The sequence below is a fragment of the Rhea americana genome, unplaced genomic scaffold (genome assembly GCF_003343005.1).
Source record: "Rhea americana isolate MKP2758 unplaced genomic scaffold, rheAme1 scaffold_15, whole genome shotgun sequence".
NCBI classification, from domain to species: domain Eukaryota; kingdom Metazoa; phylum Chordata; class Aves; order Rheiformes; family Rheidae; genus Rhea; species Rhea americana.
This window is the reverse complement of record NW_028185594.1, coordinates 3977868-4001700: the sequence shown is the minus strand read 5'-3', so window position 1 is coordinate 4001700 and position 23833 is coordinate 3977868. Positions and strand designations below refer to the sequence as shown.

Sequence of the window (23833 nt, the reverse complement as noted above, 5' to 3'; positions counted from 1 at the left end):
TCCTTCCTGACTACTCTAAGTGCCTCACCTGAGCTTGCATACCAGGAATATTCACCTCATCAATTTTACATTCTTTACAGAGGTGCCTAGGAGGTCTGTGTTCCTACATATCAGCAGGAGGTAAAACCTCTTCCAAATAACAGTTTAGAACAGGAGTCTTCATTTATGTATACTTTTATTGTGTTTTTTTGACCTTTAAGATCACTTAAAAAAAGGCAATTAAAGCCTAAATCCAGCACAGGACAGACAGATATTGCATAACTACAACATGGAGTACTTCAGCATTGTTATTTTTCACTAAAAAAGTAATAAATTTGACCAWGGCATCATGGATTTCAGTAAAGATGATGTATGCCAGTCAGATAGCAAGAGAGATCAGTGTCCACAGCTCTTGCAATAGTATGTTAATCATTAGTTGGATGGTCCTTGGAGGCAAACAATATCTGAAACTTCACAAAGATATAAAAATTCCCCTGGGACCCTGAAAATCTGATCCAGAGGAAAATTCCTGATAATCAGCCTGATCCTGAACATGGGCAAAACCTATTCATTAGGCAAAGAAAGRCTTTCTTGATACCATCACCAGATTTCAGTCAGCCCATTCATCTGGGATTCCGCTGGAACTGGAAGAGTGAAGAAAAAAAAATCCCACAAGACTGTCTTTCATGAATAATACTTAATAGAAACTTGTTTCCACATGCTTGAAGTCATCTTGCCRAATCCCTAAGATTTGACTGTAAATATAATTCTCAAGACATAACCACAACTGCAGAGCATAGATGAACATAGTGACCAGAGAGGAGCCTATCCACTTCTTTGCAGTTCCAGAAAATGAACAGGAAAGTCAGGTATTCATTCCACAGTCAGCAGGGGGCACTACAACCATTTATCCCAACCCCACTGCTCTAATTTGCCCCCAAAATAGATTACAGTGCATTATTTATAAAAATGTTCCATTTCATCTCAGAAATGCCAGCCAGTATCAAATGCAGAATGTGAGAGGATAATTGCTTCAACAGTTTATTACTTTCTTATTTCAAGGAATAATTTCAATKACAATACTCTGCTGAGAGCTTATTCAGGCTACACCCGCAAGTCAAGTCACACAGACTTGCACACATTTAAACTGAGCTGTCATCACCATAACCTTAAGCAGCACAGGACCATTAAAATAATTACGCTGAATTAGTCCAGGCTGTATCTCCTCTCCAACCTTTTGCAGYTCAAGGAGACTCAGTGGAGCAGATGCTCACTCAGGAGAGGCTAGGCAAAACTCAAAAAGCCTGTATTATCACTTAGTAAATGACAGAGCAATACTACCATYTCAGAGTTCTTTTCCAGAGATACTTTTCTACACAATTGACACTAGAGATTTCTCTTAATCTGCTTTATGAAAACACTAATGTAYTGAACAAAGAAAGAAAAAAATCTGAATGAAAACTACATACAGGTTGCCATCTGACATGCTCAAATCACAGTCTAGTAACATAAGGAGAAACTCCTACAAAGATGCCACATTTATGCTGCCAAACCACACTGACTAACTGCAATTCTCCTTTAGCCGAAAGAGAAACTATTTCTATAMAGGATTTTTTAGATCTGTAGGCTTTGCAGGACAACTTGTATTAGTTTGCCAAGGTATTTCCAACYTGAAATATCTTAAACTGTTGCATTAAAAATTAACACTAACACAGTTTGAAATAAATTATATCTGTTGAAATATTTTACCACTGGAAAAAATGCTGTGAACTGTGACAAATGTAAAAATAATTGGCTGCATGCATAAGTGTTTGATCTGGTTAACTTCTAACCCAAGGGCTACTTTAGCACTCTTTCGTATTTAGACACTGATGCTTCTTTCTGGTTTTAGTGAGTTACTTGAAGCTCAGTAACCAGAGCATAAGCACATCTCCGACGAGTATATTTAACAAAAGAGAAATCCAGAAAGAGGAAAGCAATACGCATGAAATACACCTATAAAAATCAATGGTGCTTGAGAAAAATATATGAAAGCGTCAAAAGCAAAGTAATTCTGCAATGTCGCCTACCAATAAGTTATGTGATAGATTATAATTAAAAAAGAGGAGGGAGGAGACGATCAACGCTGCTCCTCCAAAAATACCTCACGAATACCTCTAACGACACTTCAGCTGAGAAAGTCTGCGCTGTGCAGACACGAGGGAAAACAGGAGGGGTGTATTTATATATATAAACTCTGTTCAGCGAAAATATTAAACTACCAACAGCATTAGGATAAACRCATGCCTTTAAACAGAGAGCGGGCTTAATTCTTGGCCCCAGCCCCCGCGAAGGGGCTAGGCGAAGCGGGGAGCAGAGCCGAGGGCCGCGCTCCCGCCTGCGGGGCGCTTAAGAAACACGGCGGAGACCCCGCCCCTGCCGCAGCGCGCGCCCGCCTCAACGGCCCTAACGGCCACTCCCGCGCGCTCCCCCTCCCCCCGCCCCGTAACGGCCGCGCGCTCCACCGCCCCCGAGCATCGCCGCCGCTCCCGCCGCCGCCGCCGGCCGGCTCCCTTCCGCAGCGCCGCCTCACCTCCATCACTTCCCCGGGAGCTCTTCCGTGCCGCGCGGGGGTCAGCGCATGCCATCCGCTGCTTCCTGCTCCGGGTCGGCGCGACGCGGCCGCAGGGGAGGGAGGAGGAGGCGGTGGGGAGGGGAGTGGTGGCGGGGCGGAGCCGGCGGCGGCGGCTCTGTGGGAGGAGGCCGGGAAGGCGGCGGCGGGGGGCTGCGCCTCAGCGCCGGCGGTGGCTCTGGGGCCCCGCGATGCCGCCCCCGAGGGGCTGAGCCCCGCCGGTGGCTCGCGGGGCCCCCTTCACCGAGCTGTGGTAGGGGGGCGGCTTTGATTTCCGTTGAAGTATTCTGATCCGTGCATAGCTACAGATCTCCTTTCACTGCCAAGAACAAAATACAAGTMAACCGTGCAGAGCTAAAAGTTGCCCGATGGTACTTTGTTACCTTTTATGACATAGAACTTGGCCAAATTTGGTGGGAAAAAAAAATTTAAGGAAATACGGCTTTTAGGTCTATATAGCGTAATGTGTCTGTCTTTTAAGGCTGGTAGTATCCACTAATAATTACATAATCATTTTAGCTACTATTTTTTTAATAACTGAATAAGATGATGGGTTAATTGAGGCATTTTGGCAGACAAGATTGCAATAGAAGCATATCTGGGGGAGTCAGTCACTTTGGTAACATGATCTTTGAATTTAATGATAGATAAGTGGAAACCTAATTTTGAATAGAATTCTTTGAGTAGGAGTGTAGATTTGTAAGAAGCAGTCATAAAATTCTGCAGGTGCAATATAGAAAAGGTTTAAGTATGTGAAAGCTCAAACACATGCCCAAATCATTACGTATCGACTGAGCTGCTTTGTTTAAACATGCARGTACTCCATTTCTGGCTAATGCAATTTGAAGTATGTTATCTTAGGCTAAAATCATTTACTTTTATGATGGATTTATAACAGGCTTAGTGCATTACTGGGGCCCAGCTAACCTTTTATAATATGTTGAAGCAAAGTAAACTCCCAGAGGTTTCTACGCTCTCAGTGTAGCTCAGTGCTGATGTTTCTTTTCCAGGATGGCTCAAGCAAAAAAGTGCTTCTTAGCAAGAGAAGGCTTTTGAGTCTGTTTTGCCATGTTACATAACGTGTCCTTGGAATGTTTCCCAATAGTTTGGCAAGGGTAGAGTGGAATATTCTATTTTATGGACTGTCAGTCAAAGATAGCAGAATTTAAGCTTGTGTTGTCATTTTTTTTAACTGTTTATGTATTTACAAGGTTGCACCTTGACTCCTGCTTAGATTGAGAGACATTCCTTCCCCTTAAACTCTCTTTACCGCTGGGAATGGCAGACCTGCTCCACTCATTTGTGTRTGAACATTGAAATGGGACTGACAAACTTACTTTCGTCATAAAAAATCCATTCTCTCCTGATCTGAGTCTCCAATGTTTTTATCTTCCGTGATATCTATATTGATTTGGACCATTCCCATAAACTGACCCATACATCTTTCACAGCTTTGCCTTCTATTTTTGCTTTGATTTGCTATGCTTTTCTACTCCTGTTAGCCACATATATACTAAGATTATACCTATGAAATGCATTAAGAAAAAGCAATCTCTGACAAAGGAGAATAATAGGTATTTTTACTGAAAGAAGTCTCAGGTATCTTCCAAGGGTTGGATTCAGATTGCAAAGACAGAATGTAACAATGAAAATGAAGGTTTGTAAAACTAGCTGGCGGGAAAGTGGCCTAAATTTTTGTTTATGTTCTTCATACATTCTAATCTTAAAAGCCTGACTTGTCCTTTAATTTTTGTTTTGATAAAATTCTTCAGAGGATCTGAGCTTACTGTTGAATGCCTGAGAGCAATTGAGGGCTGGCACTTGAGCATCGCTGAGAGTCCTTTTGCCAAACGTCAGCAAAAGTGAATTGCTAAACCTAATCCGGATTCTAAAAAGCACAGGGAATTTCAAGACAGTCCAAGAGCACATGTGGATTTTAGAGCACTTAGAATTCTGAGTCAAGCTCAGGAAAGGAGGATCTTTCTGCCTTTATAGCAGAATGGGTTTTTCATAATACCTGATGTGATATTAAAACTTTTAATTGCTAAGAAGTGTAAGATATCCCTAGGATTTTGGTATCTTCCTCTGAAGATTCTGGTACTGGCCACTGTTGAATATCAGATACAAGACTAAGCAGAGCAATGGTCTGATCTTGTTCAGTATTTCTTCTTGTCCTTTATAATCAATTCAGTTATTTTAATGACAAAAGTTTTTTGTGGTGTAAATATATAAGAGAATTTCTTACCTGTGTGAAAGATAAGTATAATCTCTTCTCAAAATTCAGCTATTTTCTTTGATGTGCATTTCTTAGACTATTATATTTTTTGCTATATTATAAATTGTTTCTCTATTTTTTTAATGTAAGTTTTTTTTTTTAAATGATCTTTTGTTTACTTCTGTATGTACTGGAACAAAATAGAAGCCAGAAAGAACAACAGATCTTTTATTTATTCTTTTTTTTAGTGCTAGTTTCATTTTACAAGAAGGCAAACTTATGGGAATTTCACTCATTTTCTCATTTTATAAAACTAGGCTTTCCTTTTCTTTGTGTTGTACTCAAGGCATTGCAAATTTTTAAAATAAAGGCCTTAAGTGAATTAACGATAAAAATGTCCCTAACGTCATGGGGCATTAGATGAATCCCCAAATTTAATTAATACAGTCTAGGTTAAAGGTTGTTATTTCTGTTTTTTTTGTTTTTTTTTAACCTGTGCCGCCTTCTTAAGATGAAAAAAAATATGAATTAAATTACCGTTTTAAATTTGCTAAGATCATTTAGACAACTGAAAATCTTAGCATTAGTGTTGTAATTTAAACATGATTGAATATTGACTAGTGACAAAGTTGAAAACCTTTAGAAGCTAAAAGGTTTCTAAAAGTATTTTTAAATGTACGGATCAAGAATTTTCCCCAGAAAATATATTTTACTTTCATTCAATAAGTTGGGAGCACTTTTACTTTTTAACAAGTTTTTCAAAGAACTTTACTAGTTTGAGTCTTGTTGCATGTATTATTAGAAGCAAATGCTCCCTAAGTCTTTTTTTGTGACTGTAAATAGAAGGTCCTGCTCCTGTTTTCATGGGCTGATTTTTTTTTCAAGTTATATGATTTTTACACAATTGTTTTTGCCACTAAAATTGCTCTGAATAATGTATTTCCATAATACATGTGCTTTAGCGAACATAGACATACTTMATGATGGGCTGCTAAGGGTCTTAAATTTCAGATGCATACTGTAACACTAATGTAATTGTTTTGAATCTGTCCATTACCTTAGTTTAGCATGTTTTTAGGACTTTTGTGTCCTGAAAGAAGATGCAAAGAAATTGAAGAAACATTTGAGACAGGTTTGTGTGCCCTAGCTCTAGCACTGCATGAAATTTTGTCTTTACTTGACCAAAGCTAACTACACTGTACCTAAGATTATGGGAAAGTATTGTGCTCTTGACAGGTGTCCAGACAGCCCTCTTGCAGAGCAAAGTAAAACTCTTCTCAGTTAAAGTAAAGGCAAAACTCTAACTGCCAGATCCTTTTCCCATTTTTAACCTGAAACAACATTCTGTTTTCAAAGAACATATATTTTATGATAAAATGCTAACTAGTTCAGTATTATGTTCACTATTGTTACTATTTTCTGCTAATGATTTTTCAGCCATTTCATCTCTCTGAAGAAACTGTGCCAGTGTTTTTAGAGAGCTGGCCCAAATAAAAGGACTAGGTCAGGTAGTAGGTAGGGTTGCGTATAGGTGACTGATTATGAATTGCAGGATATTCTTTGACCTTCATCTTGTGCATGGAATTATTTTTAGCTTCAAAAATAATAGTCCCTTAGAATTTCTCAGCTCTATGTGCTGTTGTTGCATATTCATTTTCAAACATAATACAGAATTTAAAATGCAAATGTGTATGTCCATCAGCTTGAATGAAACTGCTCCACTTTTAAAATGATGCAGATGAATATAACACGACCTTGACTATAAAATATTTCTTCAGCTTCCTTGTCTGCAGTTTATAGAAGTCAGGGAGTTCCAAATATATATACACTGTTATGTTGAGTCAGTGGATGTTCTGCTGTCAGTTTAAGGAGGAGTCAAGATTTATTCCCAAGATAGTTAAGTAAGCTGTCTTTTCTTCCACATTGGCTGTTCTAGATCATATTAGATTTTTTTTAATGTTCCCACAATAAACCACATAAACCATTTTCTTACGTCTGAGAGCAAGCAGACTCTACCTTGTTTTACCTTGGGAATAATTTAAAGAAAGATTTCTTTATCCCATTCAGAAAAAAATAAGCAGGAARTTGTACAAGGTAGAATAGAGAGGTTCTGTTTTTCTCCAAGGATAAAACTTAATTTTAGGTTAGAAATGCTGATAAGCCAAAACACATCAGCCTTTGAAAGAAACCTCTTTCTGTCATAGTTTGAAAATATAGAGCCTTTTTCATGGGACAAATTTGAAATTACAAAAGGAGAAAGAGAAAAAAAAATCTTCTGAACAAAAAGCCGTTTATACCATTAGTGTTTYTTCGACATTTCACATACTATTACTGGAACTGTAGTATTTCTTTGAATCAGAGTTTAGTGTCTCTGTTTTCTAGTTCATCAATAAAATCATAAATMTCTTCCACTTTGTAGGATGATCTGTGTTTTCAGAATTCCATTTCTGATTTGGACCTAGATTATAGGCAATGAATGTAATTGCCATTACCTAGTTTGTCATCCTGAAATGGAGAAGTGGGAGTTCCCTATGCACAAGGATAATGTGAAAATAAATTCGTTATTGGCCATAAAGTATTCAGGTACAGCATTAACAGCAGTAACCAAAATAGAGGCAGTATCAAATAACCTGTACTCTGTCCCATCAAAGTATATGCCTTTAGAAACACATCCATACTCATTYATTTTACAATTATAAGTTGAAATTACGAGGTCTAGAAACTGAATGGGAAGAAAATGAATATGTTCTTTTTTTTTTCTTGCTCTATTTTCTCGTCAATCCACGATATTTTGAAAGACTGATTCTGGAATATGAGGCGATTTGCCAGTAGATTGTAATTTCAAATTTGGCCTGAGTATATGATGAGCTAAAATTACTCTCTAATGAATRTTCACTTGTGTAGATTAAATATGCCAGTGATTTCACCATGCTTTCCAAGAAAAGCAGAGCCGTTCTATGTGTTTTGCATCCAGCTCATGTAGAATGAAGGAGTTTGATATTTCATTTTTCCCCACAGAGTTTTAAAACTATATGGCTGTTGGCTTTAAGTCATATGAAGCAATGGTGAACATGCACGTTAATATGAGTGAAAAAAGCACTGCTGTCTCTTTTGGGGTTTGTTTTTGGACACTTGAGTGATAACAGTGACATACAACATGGGAATTATCTTGCAGCATAGTATTCAGCCAGACACATTTGAGCCATATTGTGCCAAACAGTGGTTTCTCATGGCTAGTCAGTATTAAGCTTTTTTATACTTGAAGGACTGATGTCCAAGCTCTAGAACTCCAAACATTTTATAGATTGTTCTCTCTTTCTTAAACAATTTCAATAATATTATCTTCAAAGGACTAGAATATTTTTCTCATTTCTGTAAAAGATTGGCAATATGTACTTAACATACATAAGTAGCTGTATGTTAAGACAAACAGCTACTTAAATGGCCTTCACAGAAAATGTCTCAATTTTAGTCCCTAAATCTATGTAAATCTGCTTCCACACTGCTGTTAAGTGCTGAATAAAAAAAATAATAATTACAAGTGAAAAGGAGTTAAAATTAACTTTTGGGATGCTTGGTATGACTTAAAGAGTAGAACTAGAAGGGAAAAATAAGTGTTAGAGATTTTGCTGAGCAACTTGAGTGTTTGCTTCAACTGATTGTCCATGCTTCCTTCCCTGGGCCTTTCGACAATTTACTAGAGACAGTCCTATTTTGCTTTCACTGAAGTCAATGGAAGAGTTAATGTTGACTTCAGAGAGAGGACTGAGCTCTCGATTAGAAGAGTTGTTTTTCAGAACTAATAATTTGTTTGATCTTTATCACAAGTAGCATATTTATTGGGATGAATTAGCACCCATCTCAGAGAGGCCAAGCGCTAGGAAGGCTTTCAAGGCAGAACTATGCTCACTCCAGTGAGAGTAGTGAGAGGAGAGGGGCATATGCAGAGTGGGCAGAAACTTGCCTTGCTGCTGTCTCACATTTACTTTTATGGATAAATAACCGAAGTCCCCACGGAGTCCAGGTTGTCCAGGACCTTTCACAAAATTTGTTTACATGCACGAAGCAGAAAAACAGTCTGACAAATGTCACTGACTATAAAAAGCAACTTTAAAAATACAAATGAATATGTGCTGAAACCACTAACCACAGCTTTTTCAGAGCATCCGTAGTTGATTCAGCTTGACTTGGATTTGATTTGTACTGGCAGACAGGAACTATTTTTCTTTTATATGCAAGGAACTATAGTTCAGTTTAGAACCTTTGCATCCACATGAACCATGAGCAGTGTCAGTGGTTGGACAGTATTATAAAAAGTACTAGCAGACTGCATGATTCCACRTGTGCCTAGATGTTTCTCATAGTTAAGATTTTGAATACTAATACTGCAAAGCAGCAACCTTGCTTAATTATCCATCTGCCCTGTATGGGTGCCCTGTCTACTGGTGCATTTTTAGGGARTTGTCCTTAATTTGTACTAAATATCAGCTTTGCTCTGTATCTTTTGCAGGAGATTAGAACTCTTTGTAGCCCTGTTTGCAGTTTGTTAGTGTTTTAAGAGTAGTCCTGTCACAGCCAGCACAGTAGGTGAGAGCAATTGTCTCTGAATAGGGTAATGCAGCAGTAATAACTRTGGATTACTAAGGGATCAGAACTTGTTATCTGCTCCTACCTGGGAATCCACTTGTTTTCCGCACTGTTTCCATCATGACAAACTTGGAACAATTTAGCTGTGAATAGATGAACGCAGAATGTGAAACTTAAATGACCCCCCTGGATCGCTGAGTCCTGTCCCTTGTGTGTAACTGCATCACATAATCCCAGTCAGACTGGGTTTTAACCAAAAGATAGGTTACACTTTAAAAGGAAAATAAGATTTCAGCTCTTTGAAAGAACGGATGTAGGCAACTCTAGTGCCGACTTGGATCTCAAGTGGATGCAGGCAGCTAAAATTCTGAAGACTGGYGGCTCAAGTTCATCTCTGTACTTTGGGTTTCTGAGAATTTAGGCTGGCTACGCTTTGGACTTTGCCCAGCCATCTGACTCAATCCACATTACCRCATAAGACAACTAGATGCATAATGGTAAACTTTGGCTTTCTTTCTGACGACTTGTCTCCTCAAACCTTTAAAAAAACAGWAGTGTCTATAATAGTTCCTGAACATTTTTACAAACCTAAAACCTTTAAGTTTTTAGGTTTTTAGGTTTTTAGATTTGTAGCACTGAAGACTGGAGCACATAGTGAAAAAACTGTAGTTTGCCTAAGCATTTTTTAGTTTCTTTAATATCTGTAGGACTCTCCAAGCACTTTTTTTTTTTTTTTTTTTAATGGGAAGAGACAGTACTTAGTCTAACATGGAAACTTGGCAGGTCTGTCAAACTGGGTAGTTATAGTCACTGAATAACAATAGCTAATCTTTAGCACTGAATGGCATATCAGAAAGTTCCTTGCTAAGGCATCCTCCAAAAATTCCATGATTTTCAAGTATCGTCTGAGTGGCAGCTATAATCTCAACATATTATTTTATTGTCATATGAATACAGTATTTGAATAGTTGTGGTCTGAAAGTTACATAGCAAACCCAAACTACTTATTTGGGGAAAATGCAAAAAATCACAAGTATGAAAGCACAAGCTGTGGAAAACAAGCTATTTCTAACAGTAATTTTTTCCAGGTATCATTCTTCATCATCCAATGTATCCTTTGCATATTTTTGTATCGTGATTTCATAGACTGTAACAGCCTTTTCATTTTGTTTGCAGAAATTACGTGGACTGCTGCCTTGAAAGAGCCTGCTCAAACTTGTGTGTATATACAAAAGTATATTTATATATACACCCCCACATATATGTAGAATTTAATTTATGTGCTTATGTGTTTTCATCTAACAGAAGTAATAGTTGAGGGATTTTGCCTTGTGAAGAACTGCCATTTCTTCAACGAATTAACCGTGAAAATCGTTGGATTTCTAATATCTGAATAGAAGAGGATGTGGACCTGGCAAGTGAGCAAAACCTCTTTTTATCATATGGTTTGGGTTAAACTTGTCGCTGGAGAATGTTGTCAGTCGTAGTCGCTGATGAGGGCATATAGTGGGCAGTTAAACCACAAGTAAACATTATAGCTTTACCAAAAGGACAGGCGTGAAGTAGCCATTAGTTTCACAGGAAGGGAGGAAATTACCCTTTTCCTGATTGTCGGGTAGTTAAACCCTGTCTTCCAGAGGGGATATTAATCTATGAGCTGCTAATTCAAACAGTGAGGTAAAAGGAACAGTGAAGAATTTAAAAAACAGAACTGTAAACAGCTGAATCCTCAAAACAAGTAAGTAATTTCATAAGTAATTTTTTTCCTGTGTTGCTTGGCTTAAATTAACTCTGCGAAATACTGAATATCTTTTTGTTGACTTAGTCTACAAATTAATTGTTGATGCATCATAATTGAATTAATATCTATTGAATTTAATCTGAGGTGTTCTTTAGTGCTGAGATTATCTGAGTATCTGTAYACACTAATAGACAGCTTGGTAAGCTTCAGTGGTCCTAGCAAYGGGAAATAATTGTCAGAACTATCAGGTAGCTGTTTTTAATCCTGGTAAATTAGAACTACTTTATTTTTTGTTAACTGTCCTGTAATTTATGCATTAGTTAATGTTAAGTATCTCTTTTTACTCTATATTTTTGTTTCCATAGTCCTCTGCTGTTTGTTTTCTTTTGTAGGATACTTTTGAAAATATCAGAGTTGAAAGTGGTTTTAAAACCCATTTGTTTTTCAATAGACCTAGTTTAATCTCTACTGGACAACCCAGAATCTGAGTTGAAAAGCATGAAAATGCTCTAATTTGTTCTTTTTCCAATAGGTATAAATCAATGATTCTCCTCTCTGCAAGTTCTGCATGCACTCTGTACTCATGAATGCATGTCCCCCTTCAGAATAGCTTTGGCAGTTTGCCACACTTACCCTGATGCAGACTAAACCCCCCAAACCTCAATAACTATCCCCCTTGAGAAAGCAAAATGACGTGGCAAAATAAAACACAACTTCCAAGCAGAAAAAGAAGACATGAAAGCAAACCAGAGACATTTTTTTCCCATTAAGTTTGTTCCAATCATGGAACTTCACAGAAGTTACARAATCATCTGAAAAGATGACACTGATAAAACGGTAATGATGGTTAATGGGTTGCATAAAACGTATATTGAAAGGCATGTAATCTAGGACTCGCCCATTCCAGGTTTTACTATGTCTGACCATAGATRGAAATAAAATAAGGAAAGGTTTAGGGCACAACCTTATGTGCATCAGGGACTTAAGATTCCCACTACAATTGATCAAAATTGTAGAAGAATAAAATTAGGTATTTAGTACTGAACATAACATGAACAAAAAAAAAAAATCTTTCAGATTAATTGCATTTTTGCATTTTTCTCTGTAAAAAATCTTTTTTTTTTTTTTTTAATTTCTCTCAGATACATTGTATATGCTGGTTATACTGTGCAAATTTGACATTTTTTTATCAGAGCAACAACCCCTTTTATTTGAAGGGGAGAAAATACAGATAGGGCATACTAACAGAAAAACACTCTTTAAAAATKTAGTGATCTGCTGTACTTGGGAAAAAAGAAACTCGGTTTCTATGGAAATTTTTGTCTCCACAAAATGTCTTCTGAATCCTTCGCTGTTGTGATTTCATATTTGGCACAGTGGCAGGAAGGGCGAGAAAAATTACTGCGTGAGATTTAATACTCCCTTGTTTCTGGATGAAGTTGAACTATCATCCCAGTACATATTAGAGCAGTCACAAATCTGCTCCAGTTTATAGTGAAGGAAACAGCTCATTAAGGACAATTCCTTATGACTCCAGAACTGCCAGAATGCATTGCATGCTCCAGAATGCACCCTGTGCCGATGGGAAAAAACAAATGGCATACTTAGCTTGCTGAGGTTTTCCTTTTTGCAGTAGATAGTGTGTGGAGGTTATCTATCCCATAATTTCCTCTTTTGTCTTACTGAAATAGTACTGAACAAGCCCTAGAAATAACTGTTCTACCATAACTGGATTTGGCAAAGTACTGGAGACACAGACTTATGTGCCATTAGAAGCAAAATACTGAGCAGAACTGCTCTGCAACAGGCCTATATTTACCTATCCCAATRCTTACAAAAGAAGTGCTATTAAAAGAGCTCTTTCTCAGCAAAGGTTCACCTATCAGTTACCTGGATAGTAAGATACTATATAAGTGTAATAGTAAGAACTATATAAGTGAGGTGCCAAATCATCAGGTCTTTGAGTCTTTCTGTACTCTTTCTTCAGACAACCCTCCTGTTAATTCACTAATGTTTAGCTTGGGTCAAAAGCAAGCAGTCAAGTAAGACTTTTAAGATTTGCCTTAGATTATTCTTYCCATGGGTGAGGGCTGTACACTGACCAGTGACTCAGGACAGGCCAGGGACAAAATCTTTGCTTACCGTTTCATGAATTCCCTGCAATTGTACCTTGCCACCCCTTTCCTCCTGTGGTAGGGGCTCTATGTCCCACTGCAGCATAATCTCCAGCTTTCTTTAATTCATAACCTTTACTCTCATGTGTGAATTATCAACTTTTTAAACCATGTTAGGAGAAGAAAAGCAGGGCAGTTTTGCAGGAAGGAGTTACTAGTTCTTATTAAGAGATTCTGGACCATAATGGAAGTGCTTAAAACTAAGAGTCTTGCTAACCAGTTGCGGAAGTGTGAGCATTGACACTACTCACTGAGCGCTTCCCTCTTCTGTTTTTTTTTTTTTTTTTTTTTTTCAGATTTTCACTGTAGCATTGATATCTAAAAATTTTGTATTTGATTCCAACAGTGTAGAAGATTTTGTCTGTTTTGCGTTAATGGCAGAGGAGTACTACTGGCTGTTATGTTACTGCTTCCATTACAAAAGTCAGTTGTTTTTGGTAAGGGTAGGCTGACAGCTGCTCAGCTGGTTTAAAATGGTATGATTCCAAATGAGCACAGTACCACCAGAATCAGGTGAAGCTACAGTATGTAGCTAATAGAGGAATAGTATTCCCTTTTTACTGAGTGAGAAACTGAGATTCAGGGAAGTGATGAGGCTTGGCTGCAATCACAGCAGGCTCTTGATAGGACTGTGAATCAAGCTAAGTCTCCTAAAAGCCAGTTCAAAACTCTCACACTGCCTGACTGGCAGAAGGGACTAATAGCTGGTGTTTTGAGAAGCTCATCTCTCTCTTAGGTACAAAATGAGATTAATCTACTAAACATAAATACAAAATGAAGGTATAGTGTAACACATTGTACAGTTACAAAAATATACTTTCCATGTGACTTTTTAAGCATCTTTCTGCTCGTTGAACATTATTTTCTGTAAACTGAAGTGCATACCAACAAAGAAATACTGTTAAGCCCTTTTCTCTGCATAAGAAAAAACAGCCTGCAAATGTAATGTCCATTTCCATTCATCAGCTACCACATCTGCTGCTTGCTTGGACACCGACCAAAATGATTCATTCAGATGTCTAACATTTATTTTTAGTGAAATACTGAGATTATAAAGAAAGGCAGTATTTCAAAACTGGATCTAGAAAACCAAGGGAAGTTGGAAACAACTTCCTCACAGCTGAAAACAAACACTGTGTTATATCATTCTGCAGCTTTATTAGAAGGAAGGCAGTAGCCAAGTGAAGCAGCTGGAATCACACTGAAGTTGCTCTGAACTTTACAGATCACTTCACTCTTCCCTCTGCTACAGAGCTCACGTCCCTGATTTGAAGTGCACTTCTTTTCAAAGAGCTAAACGGGGTAGGTCCAATTCCCTGTTATGTTTTAAACTTCTCTCTTTCTCTCTCTCTCTTTCTCTCTCTCTCTTTCTCTCTCTCTCTCTCTCTCTCGCTCGCTCTTTCACATGAATGTGCTTCTGCAGATACAAAAACAGTTCTTGCAAGTAATTTTTGCAGTTTAGTGTAGCGCATTTTTACTAAAAGGGCTTCTTAAAAGGAAAAACCCAATACTCATTATTTCAAACGTGATTTTGAAACACTGACAGCATGAAAGAATATGAAAGTAGGTGTGATTTTAGTTTTTAATAGCTTCCTAATGCATTTCCAGTTCAAGAATTCCTATATCCTGCCAGAGAATATTAAATGACCTCATTTTTAATTAAAAAATGTCACTCTTTCTGTATGACCTCGTGTATTGGTTTAAATTTGTTTGAATTGCTTAAGGATAGTATATTTCCTACGGCTGCACCAAATTCCAGTGTGTTGGTTCTGATCTAAATAGGTTCTAGAACAGACCACTGGAAATCACTCCAACTTCAAGCTGTAAATTAACAAAATATGGAAAACCAAACTTGTGCAGAATTAAAAAGGGCTCTTTTGGGTTGAACTGAAAGGTGTGTGTGCATACCCTAATCCTGAGAAAGAAGCTAGAAGGATGTAGATTTCGCTCTTACGAACAAGGGTGTTTCCTAGGGAAGGTCAAGAAGATGTGAACCCTTACATATCATCACGCAGTGAAACAGTATGGGATTCCACCTTCTATCCTGTTTTAGAGATAACCACATCATTGTCATCTATACCCTTTCTAAATCTGATCTATTGCAAAGCAAAAATATGCTCCATAACTGTTTTATGTAGATTTGTAATAAGATGTATAGAGTCCCTAAAATTAGAACTCACTTGTTTTCTAATTAAATTAATTTGCATTATTGAAGAATTTCAAATGATTATTAATTCATAGATAAGGAGGAAACAGAGAAAGTGTATCGGGGTGAAGGTCTGTAGAAACTATGATTCAGGATTAGCTTGCTTACTTTGACTAGCTCCATATTACTGTTTTGCCTGTGTTGAGTTAGGAAATGCAAACATTCTGATAACCCAATTTGCATTTGTTTAATATCACTGACTTTAAAAAATTGTCAACTACTTTTGCCAGATAAGCTGGACAGGATTCTACCACGTTTACTTTAATCCTGAGACTTTTTGTATACATTGTGAGTGATCTTAGAGCTGCATTTAGAATCACTTTGATTTTGGCACAGCAAAGAGCATTTAACCCTGGAGAACAAATGTATGGTTTGGATTCTGTAACTGCATTTGCAGAGAGCGATCATAAGTCAAGTAAGCTCTTTGTCCTGAGGATTCGTTGGCTGGATCTGACCACAGATTTTTAGTGAACTTATGGGGGCAGGGATAAACTATAGATGACAACATTGCAATTTATATGTCGTGTACATTCTAAATTCTTCCTTTTTGTTCTAAGCAGTTCCTTCTCTGATGACAGCCTGATCAGTAACTTCTGAAATGTGGTCAGAATTGTGTTTATTTTTGATAGTTTGATTAAAGAGGTGAACTTACAGCTGCGTTTACTAATAAAGCCAGTTGCATTAATGAATTTCCTTCTGCTTTTGTTTCTAAAAAGCTACTAGAAGTTTTTCATCTGCTCTTAGATTATTTTTTAGTGAATAACTGCTATTCCAAGCAAAAAGCTGGTTTTGCACAGGGCTGCAGTCTGCTGAGTGATGTTAGTTTGTTTATTCATTGTGTCTGATGGAATGTRCCAAAAGATAAGCTATGTCTCTGTCACTCTGGTGGCTGGATGTTGGGCTAATTTTCGCTCATTTTCTGATAAAGGTTTGCTTTAGATTCCTTCAATCTGAAGCTGGCAGTTTCACAACAGTGCCAGCATATGTCGCTCTCTTTACAAGAGACTAGTGGGAGGAACATTCCTGCTACATAGCCAGATGAGAGGGTTTCTGATACTGGGGCAGGCAGTGACCAAGAGACTTTAGGTTTCAGAAGGGAAGATACCACTATGTGTAGATCAACTCTCCAACACCCACTGCTACTTTACAGTGTCCTTGTGGCTCCTGAGACAAACATTATGTCTCCTTAAAGGAAACACAGAGTACTTCAAGGGGAGCTGAGCTTGAGCACTTTGTCTTTCCTCCAAAGTTACTTGTCAAGACCRTTGTTCTTGCCATGCCATCAGCTTTTAGTATCTACTACTGGTCTCCTCTCTCAGGCAGATCTTTACAAGACTCTAAATCACAGCATTTTACAGAGATGGCTTCAGTGCACACAGGGAGAATTAAGCATCCCTTCTCTTGTRTGTGATCCTTCTTATCTGGCCATTTCATTGGCCAAAGTACCATTTCATCAATTATCAAAGAAGAGACTAGTATATTAATTCTTATATTTGCCTGACCTTAAAGCCACAGAGTGTTGCTGTAGAGGCAGTTTTCGGATGTTCACTACCATAGGCTGTTAGAACTAACTGCTTGTTTGAGTATATTTAGATAATTCTGCTGAAGGTTTGCTTGTATAAGGATGGAAGCCAAACCAATTAAGATCCTCCTAGTTCATCCCACAAGCATCAGTATTTGTGGGTTTTTTTTGACTTGAGTTTTTGAGGATTGTTTTTTTTTCCTGTTTTGGTAGGTCAGTCAATCTGAGATGCTTAGAACCCTTGTGGACATCACCCACAGGGAATGGAGGTATAATGGGGGATAGCTTGAAGCTCTGAAGTTGGGACAAAAAGCATGCACAATCTAGTGGAGAGAATACRAATATTTGCAGTTTTAGCTTTTAGGATTCTTGGGTTCTAATTATACCGTAGAAAGGTTATCAGTGAGACAGGGGCAATGTGTTCCTGTTTCTGTTAACCACTTCTTTATCCCTATTCTCCAAAATTTGTCTATTTCTTTCCTCCCCATACCTCTCTCATAGCCCTTTTTGATACTTCTCAGAARATGTATTTCAAGAGTTGCAAGGCACCAGTATGAAGAACTAATACTTTATCCTCTATCCACAAAAGATACTTGCCTCTTCATTCTTTTGGCAAGGTCTGAGTTATGTCTTCAGCTCCAGCTTTGAATCTCCTGTTTGGCTTTAGACAAGATAATTCTGTTCCTTTTTCTATCCTCCTTATGTCTATTTATTCTGTTTTAATTATAAACAAAGCAGGAATTGTCTCTCATTATGTGCTAATATGCTGCCTAGAACGAAAGAGGCTTTAATCTCAAAGACTAGGGTCTTTGGGTACTTTCCTAATATAAAATACTTGCCTCTCTTAGCAAGTGTGAACCTGGCACAGCAAGTTCTGTTCTCTTTTGAAGCTTGGCTTGCTAGATGAAAGAGAGARGCAAATGGTGATTAGCAAACACTAGACACTGTAGTATTGATGCAACACCACATTGCACAATCCTATTTCTTCTTTCTGGTGATCCTCTTTCAAGGAGCTCAGATTCACGTCCTTCCATGGAGGTATTTCAGAAATGTGAAGAACCATTGTCTGTACAAGAGAACTGAGTAATATGTCCTGGGTATCCTGAACTCTTACTTGAGGGTAGTATTCATTATTTGGTGGAGTCAAATTTAGTGTGAAATAGAAGGGATTTGCAAAGGTAATTTGGAAAGCCTGTAGAGCCAGTATTTCCAGGCTCCTAGTTTAATACCTTAATCATAGATTATCTATTCTCATCAGTGGTAGGGAGTGTTCCCAATGCCACATTAAGGAGATAGATAAATATCCAACCCTCTTGAAATTGTTTTAGCGGTTTGAAGTTTTCAAGTTTGCAAAAATATGGGCAGGGATTATTTGAGACCTGAGCTTAAAGTAAGTAAAATAACTAGCTTTGTGTAAGAGGAATATTAAAGTTATACTCATACAAAAGTAAATATGCTTAATCTACCAGACACAGTGACCCTAGTATACTAACTGTGAGGATAAAGTGAAGTATGTTATCTCATCAGCTGAAATTCTTGGCTTATCTACTAGCASTGTTTCAGAACTGGATGTTCTGATAAACTAGTGCGAGAGTATGTGTCCAAAGTAAAATAATCCTAGCAATATTATAATCATGCTAGAAGTAACTGCTGATGTAGATTTAATGAGCTGCAGAGTTAAACTATAAGAATAGAATTCAAATTCAGAGGGCAATACATATCTAAACATACTGGAAGAAGTGACTGAGAAATGGATATGTAAAATAAAACAAGAAATAAGAAAGTATATTTGRGGAATGAACTGTGTTGCTAATTTTGCCAAGGGTTAGCTCTTAACTCTTCTTGTTGGAAGGACTGTAAGTATAACACATAGTAGGATATTTCTTGTCTGTAATTTGATAGAGATTCCATATCCTATTGGAGAGGGTTGTTTTGATTTTTTGATAATGACTTGTTGTCACCCTGCAGTAATTTSAGAATGGTTCTTGTCTAACATATGTTCAACTGATATTAATCAAATCTGCTGAGACAACAGTTGCTAGTCTGAAAGAAACCTCTATATTCACTTTCTGTTCTCTGTTCTCACTTTGCTCCTCCCTGTCAGAAGGGAGTTTTGATTAAAGCACGTGTTTGCTGAAGGAATATAATCATAAAAAAAAAAAACATGATTAGTGTAATAATCATATGAACACTATTCAAAACATTCCATCACAAATGGGAAGCAATTGTGTAACAATTCCATGTATTTTCTGAATAAAAAACATAAAAAGCTATGTTTGATTAGAAATACAAGCATTCCTTATCTTATCAATCCAGTCACAGTAAAGATGGAAAAAAAAACTTTTAAAGCTGGCATCTCCTTGCTGCAGGTRTGCAGTTATTGCCTTGACTGTTAGCCAAAGAGACTGCTGGCATCTGAGGAGAAATAGAAAACATGAAACTTTCCTGGAACAAAATTTMATTAATGTGCATGTCCTCGATGCTGAAGATGCAACCAGTATGACACATGGTGTCCCTGCTTGGCTCAGTCATCAAGGAGGTGTTACCTGATAGCTCTGAGATATGTCTTGCACCTACACTACCAGATTAATATGTATGACAGGCAGACAGGACYTAAAGGTCCAGGTTCAGCTTCTCTTCAATGCAGAGAAAACCAAACTGAGTCTACGAGGACTGCCTGGGGAAATACTGGCCCTTCTGGCACAGTGAGGAAGACCCAGGCAGGATCTCTTCTCTGGAGGGTCAWGGTCTCCTGGAGGGGAAGATGTGGTGTTTCCATGCCATCGTGAACAGATGATAGTGTTATCTTTAAGAAGGGAGGGCTGAACTATAGWTGAAGCACCAGACAGATATTCTAGGTTTAGTACCTGCTTCGATCTCAGTCTCCCTGTAGGTCATTTTCTGCCTCCTTGTCCGTAAGTCAGACTGGTGATACTTCCTCTATGAGCCCAGCTCTCTTGAGGTGTGAGCACCAGGGCATTATGATTCCTTATGTAACACTTAGACAATACTGACACATATAAGATCACAATTTAAACCCCAGGTGACCAGGTGACATGGTTTTCTTAAACTTCTATTTGTATCCCCTTTAAGGATACTTAGGTTGTGTCTCCCCCCATCCCTCACCCCCCCCTTCCCAGAATGGGACCATTTTAAGTGTTTCATAGATATCATCTGTTCTTTTCTTAACTCTGTTTGGCACTGTAATATATTTGTAGTTGCGTAATAGACTTCAGTTGTTACAGCAACCCTTTGCATGCAAAAGGAAGAGTAAAGATATGTTTATACTTTTAATCATATTAAGGAAGGGAATGAGAGCAGAAGCCGGCATTAACAAGTGTTACTGTGTGACCCCCACCACGGACATCTGAGTTTCTGTGWTTTCTCTTGAGGATAGTGGTCTTGATGCTTGGGATATGCATGAAAATAAATCACTCTAATATGCAGTTGCTGGCTGCAGGCATTTATGAGTTCCCTGATGGTGGAAATGGTATGCTGCTGAATTGCAGCCATTGTCTGGGTGATTTGTTATATTACAGCCAGACCTGCTATAGATATTTTCCTATTACAGTGGCATTATTGAAGYATAAAGTTGGGGTTTCTGTTGTTTGACATTTCTGTCAAATGGCAATGGTTCAAATGTTCTGGCAGCAAAAGGTCTGAAATCATTCTTTTATGGGTATTAACTGAATCTGCCCTAGAAGGGTTTGTTAGTCTTGCTGTAACACCTGGTTTGTCTGGGTAAAGAGTTATGAGGAGATTATCTGGTCAAAWGACTTCAATACACGGATGGAGTGGTGTGTTATGACTAAGAAGGTCATGTTTGGTCTTGCTTAAAGAACATTGCTTTTGGCATAAATTTTAGGAAATGTCTGCCTACTCACTGCATATGCATTTCTAACACTGCTTCRCTGAGAGACATCAGGGAGAGTGATGGTTACTTGCAGTCTTGTCTTGTCTGCTAGAACGAATGTTTTTGCATTGTGGCTTGAAAAGGATTCCAGTCACATATCGTATCTACCGTATGACTTGTCCTAGCTATCGAATCCAGGACAGCTTGTGATGTAATTTCATTGCCATATATGTAATGTTCATTAAAACAATAGTCAAGGGGTAGGGGAGTGTGCATGCACGTGTGTGTGTGTTTATGTATGTATGTGTGTATGTGTATGAGAGAGAGAGAGAGCAGGAGGAAGGGAGGGAACATACAAACATTGATTCTGCTGTTGTGTATGTATACCCAATCAAAATGCTGGTTTCCTAGTAGCTTTATCTGCAGGGCCAGATTTAGGCTTAGATTATAGCATAGTTATATTCTATTTATTTATTTTTTTAAGTATGAAGGATCAGGGACTTCCTATTATAGCATAGTTTCTACCTAGTGTCAAGTGGTCATTTTTTTTTTTCCTTTTTTTTTTTTTGAGGGAGAAATACATGCATAGRAGGCATTGATAGTTAATTTGTAATCTTATCAGCATTCCCTATGAGCTTTAGGATCTTTACTGATGTCTCTGTAAAAATACATTCCAGAAATATATATAAACCTTTAAACTTGCACAGCCATCTGTGTTTTGTACTTCACAGATAAACTGTTGGGTGAATTTCATGTTTATGGTTTTAAAGGTAGATAAATTCTAAATTTAGCACCTCAGAAGTCCAAAGAAATTTTCTTTTAGGGCTTTAAAATGARTTCAATAGCCAGACAAACTTCCTGAGGCACAGCATGACAAACAGGATTTAGATGACCTTTTGAAAACCTAGCTGTTTTCTAACATCTGACTCTTGCAAATGGCAGAATTGAAGTGAATTAATCAAGTCAGCTTTCCTTTAGCCATAGCTATAGATCATACATGTGGAATGTGAAAAGCCCAGAATTATTCTTAAGGACTTTAAAAAGGGGGGTTGTGTAATATGTCCTTTTTATGTAGTTAACTATTGAGACAGCCAACTCTGCAAGCCATGATTTTCCTATGATCTCAAGGGCCCATTGTGACCTCTGAAATCACCTTAACTGGCCAAGCAAAGGCTCTGAACACTGTTTACCACATTGAATAAATAGATTTAGGGATTGCTGCTCAAATATTTGTGTTAACTTTTAACTAACACAGACAATGAATAAGCTCTTCCTTTGGCCTCCTCTGTAAAATTTTGAGGTGATGAGGGCCAAATGTGAGAGGCTGCACTGGCTGCAGCCCAAATAAGTGGAGTATATGGCCTGTGTAATTAAATTGAATCCTAATTTGCATGGTGTCAGGAGAGCTTTGGTGCCTAGGAAGACTTTGCATCATGCTAAGTGAATGGGAATTGTGACCGCTTTGTTTGTCTTCTATTTTAGACTGAAAACCCAATCTAATTTCCTTCCAAAACTGTTCCAGTGACCTCAGGGCTGAGGCATGGAGAGGTCAAACGACTTCCCCTGGTTAAACAGGATGCATGTGGCAGAGATGGGAAGAGCATCCAAAATCCTGGTCCCATGTAAGRCTGTCTTTAGTGTGACAAAAGCTGTTCTGTTTAAGCACATCCAGTCATCTGTCTGGGTTGTCTGTATGGGTCAATTTTCTGCAATACTGTAGTGTGGCAGAGAGCTTGTAGCAGAGAGCTACAAAAATACGATTATTAATTGATATCTGATCCTGGGATTCTCTGCTGAAACTCAGAGAATGACATTGTATACAGCACACTGTAAAATCTCTTCCCAGTGATTCTGCACCCTTGTGTTCTAGAAATATCTATTAATAATCTGTGTTTCTTTAGATTTTTCTGTCCCAGGATCTCACAGTGCTGGTGCTGAGTGTTCACCTAGGATATTCCTATGAAATCATTTAGCAGTTAGGTTCTACTTCACAGATGTGGACAGGAAACGAAACCTTCTGGTCAAACATTCTAAAGCCTATTTCTTAAAATTAAGCAACTATATTCATATTAAGCAACTGAATTAAGGAATGACAGTTTTCCGAGGTGCTTGTGACCTCAGCAAACAGGAACAAACACCAGTCAGAGAACAACTACTAGCACACACTTTATACAGACTGTTTACTATAAAAAAAAAAAAAAAAGGAAAAAAAAAAGAAAGAAAGACAGGATGAAGTCTAAACTTGGATGTGTTCATCCAAATGTGATACAACACTGTTCTGTAACCTGTAGTTGCCCCAGTACCTACTGCAGGGCTTCTGACCACACTTTCCTGTTTACTGAAAATATTTTCCTCCTCTGGCTTCTTTTTGCARCCCAAGACCAGCAGGGACTGAGGCAGTGTACTACACTAAGCCTACCTTACCTGTTCTAGCAGTAGGCCTAGAAGCAAAGGGGAAACTGCAGGCAAAAAGTTTGCTTTCTCTGCTGGGCCTCTGTTTGCAGACAGGTTCATAAAAGAGTCTTACAACCCTGGAAATTGGSCATTTGTTAAAAATCATACAGGGAATCAGTGACAGAATCAGGAAATGAATTAGATTTCTTCACTTTCAAGACCTGAATTTGAACTGAAAGACAGCTCTGTCTCTAAAAAATTGTTAATAAATAAATAAAAATTAATGCGTTTGAGACTTTGTGTATTTCAAAAATAYAAATAAATGTCCCTGCTGAATGATGCTTGACAGTTATCCCAGAAGTAAAAGTCCGTATTCTTACTGGTGTAAACCAGCACAGCTCCACTGAAAATCCGCTACTCCTTATCTTGCTCAGGACTGTGAATCCTGTTACAGAAGCACTTTGTATGTGTGGATGTCAGCTGTAAAAGTTTCTGGGCTTTGCAAAGGTAATTGGCAATTTTACCAAGCCCTACTCATAGAGTCTAATTTC

At 38.0% G+C, this 23833-nt stretch overlaps 2 protein-coding genes across 6 annotated transcripts in view; one reads left to right on the top strand and one right to left on the bottom strand.

The window, feature by feature from the left end:
* ZDBF2 (zinc finger DBF-type containing 2) overlaps positions 1-2617 on the bottom strand; it is an 18394-nt gene extending 15777 nt beyond the window's left edge. Inside the window, exon 1 of one of the 3 annotated variants that reach the window (XM_085299361.1) lies at positions 2552-2617. The gene's annotated coding sequence lies outside the window, so the exon portion shown is untranslated. Of the gene's footprint in view, positions 1-577; positions 592-2122; positions 2428-2551 lie in introns of those variants that run through there. The other 2 variants (XM_085299362.1, XM_085299363.1) reach the window with 2 other exon arrangements.
* An 8080-nt stretch (positions 2618-10697) lies between these two features.
* The window catches only part of CMKLR2 (chemerin chemokine-like receptor 2), a 19587-nt gene continuing 6451 nt past the window's right edge, over positions 10698-23833 (top strand). Inside the window, exons 1-2 of one of the 3 annotated variants that reach the window (XM_085299374.1) lie at positions 10943-11130; positions 14462-14609. The gene's annotated coding sequence lies outside the window, so the exon portion shown is untranslated. Of the gene's footprint in view, positions 10811-10942; positions 11131-14461; positions 14610-23833 lie in introns of those variants that run through there. The other 2 variants (XM_085299375.1, XM_085299376.1) reach the window with 2 other exon arrangements.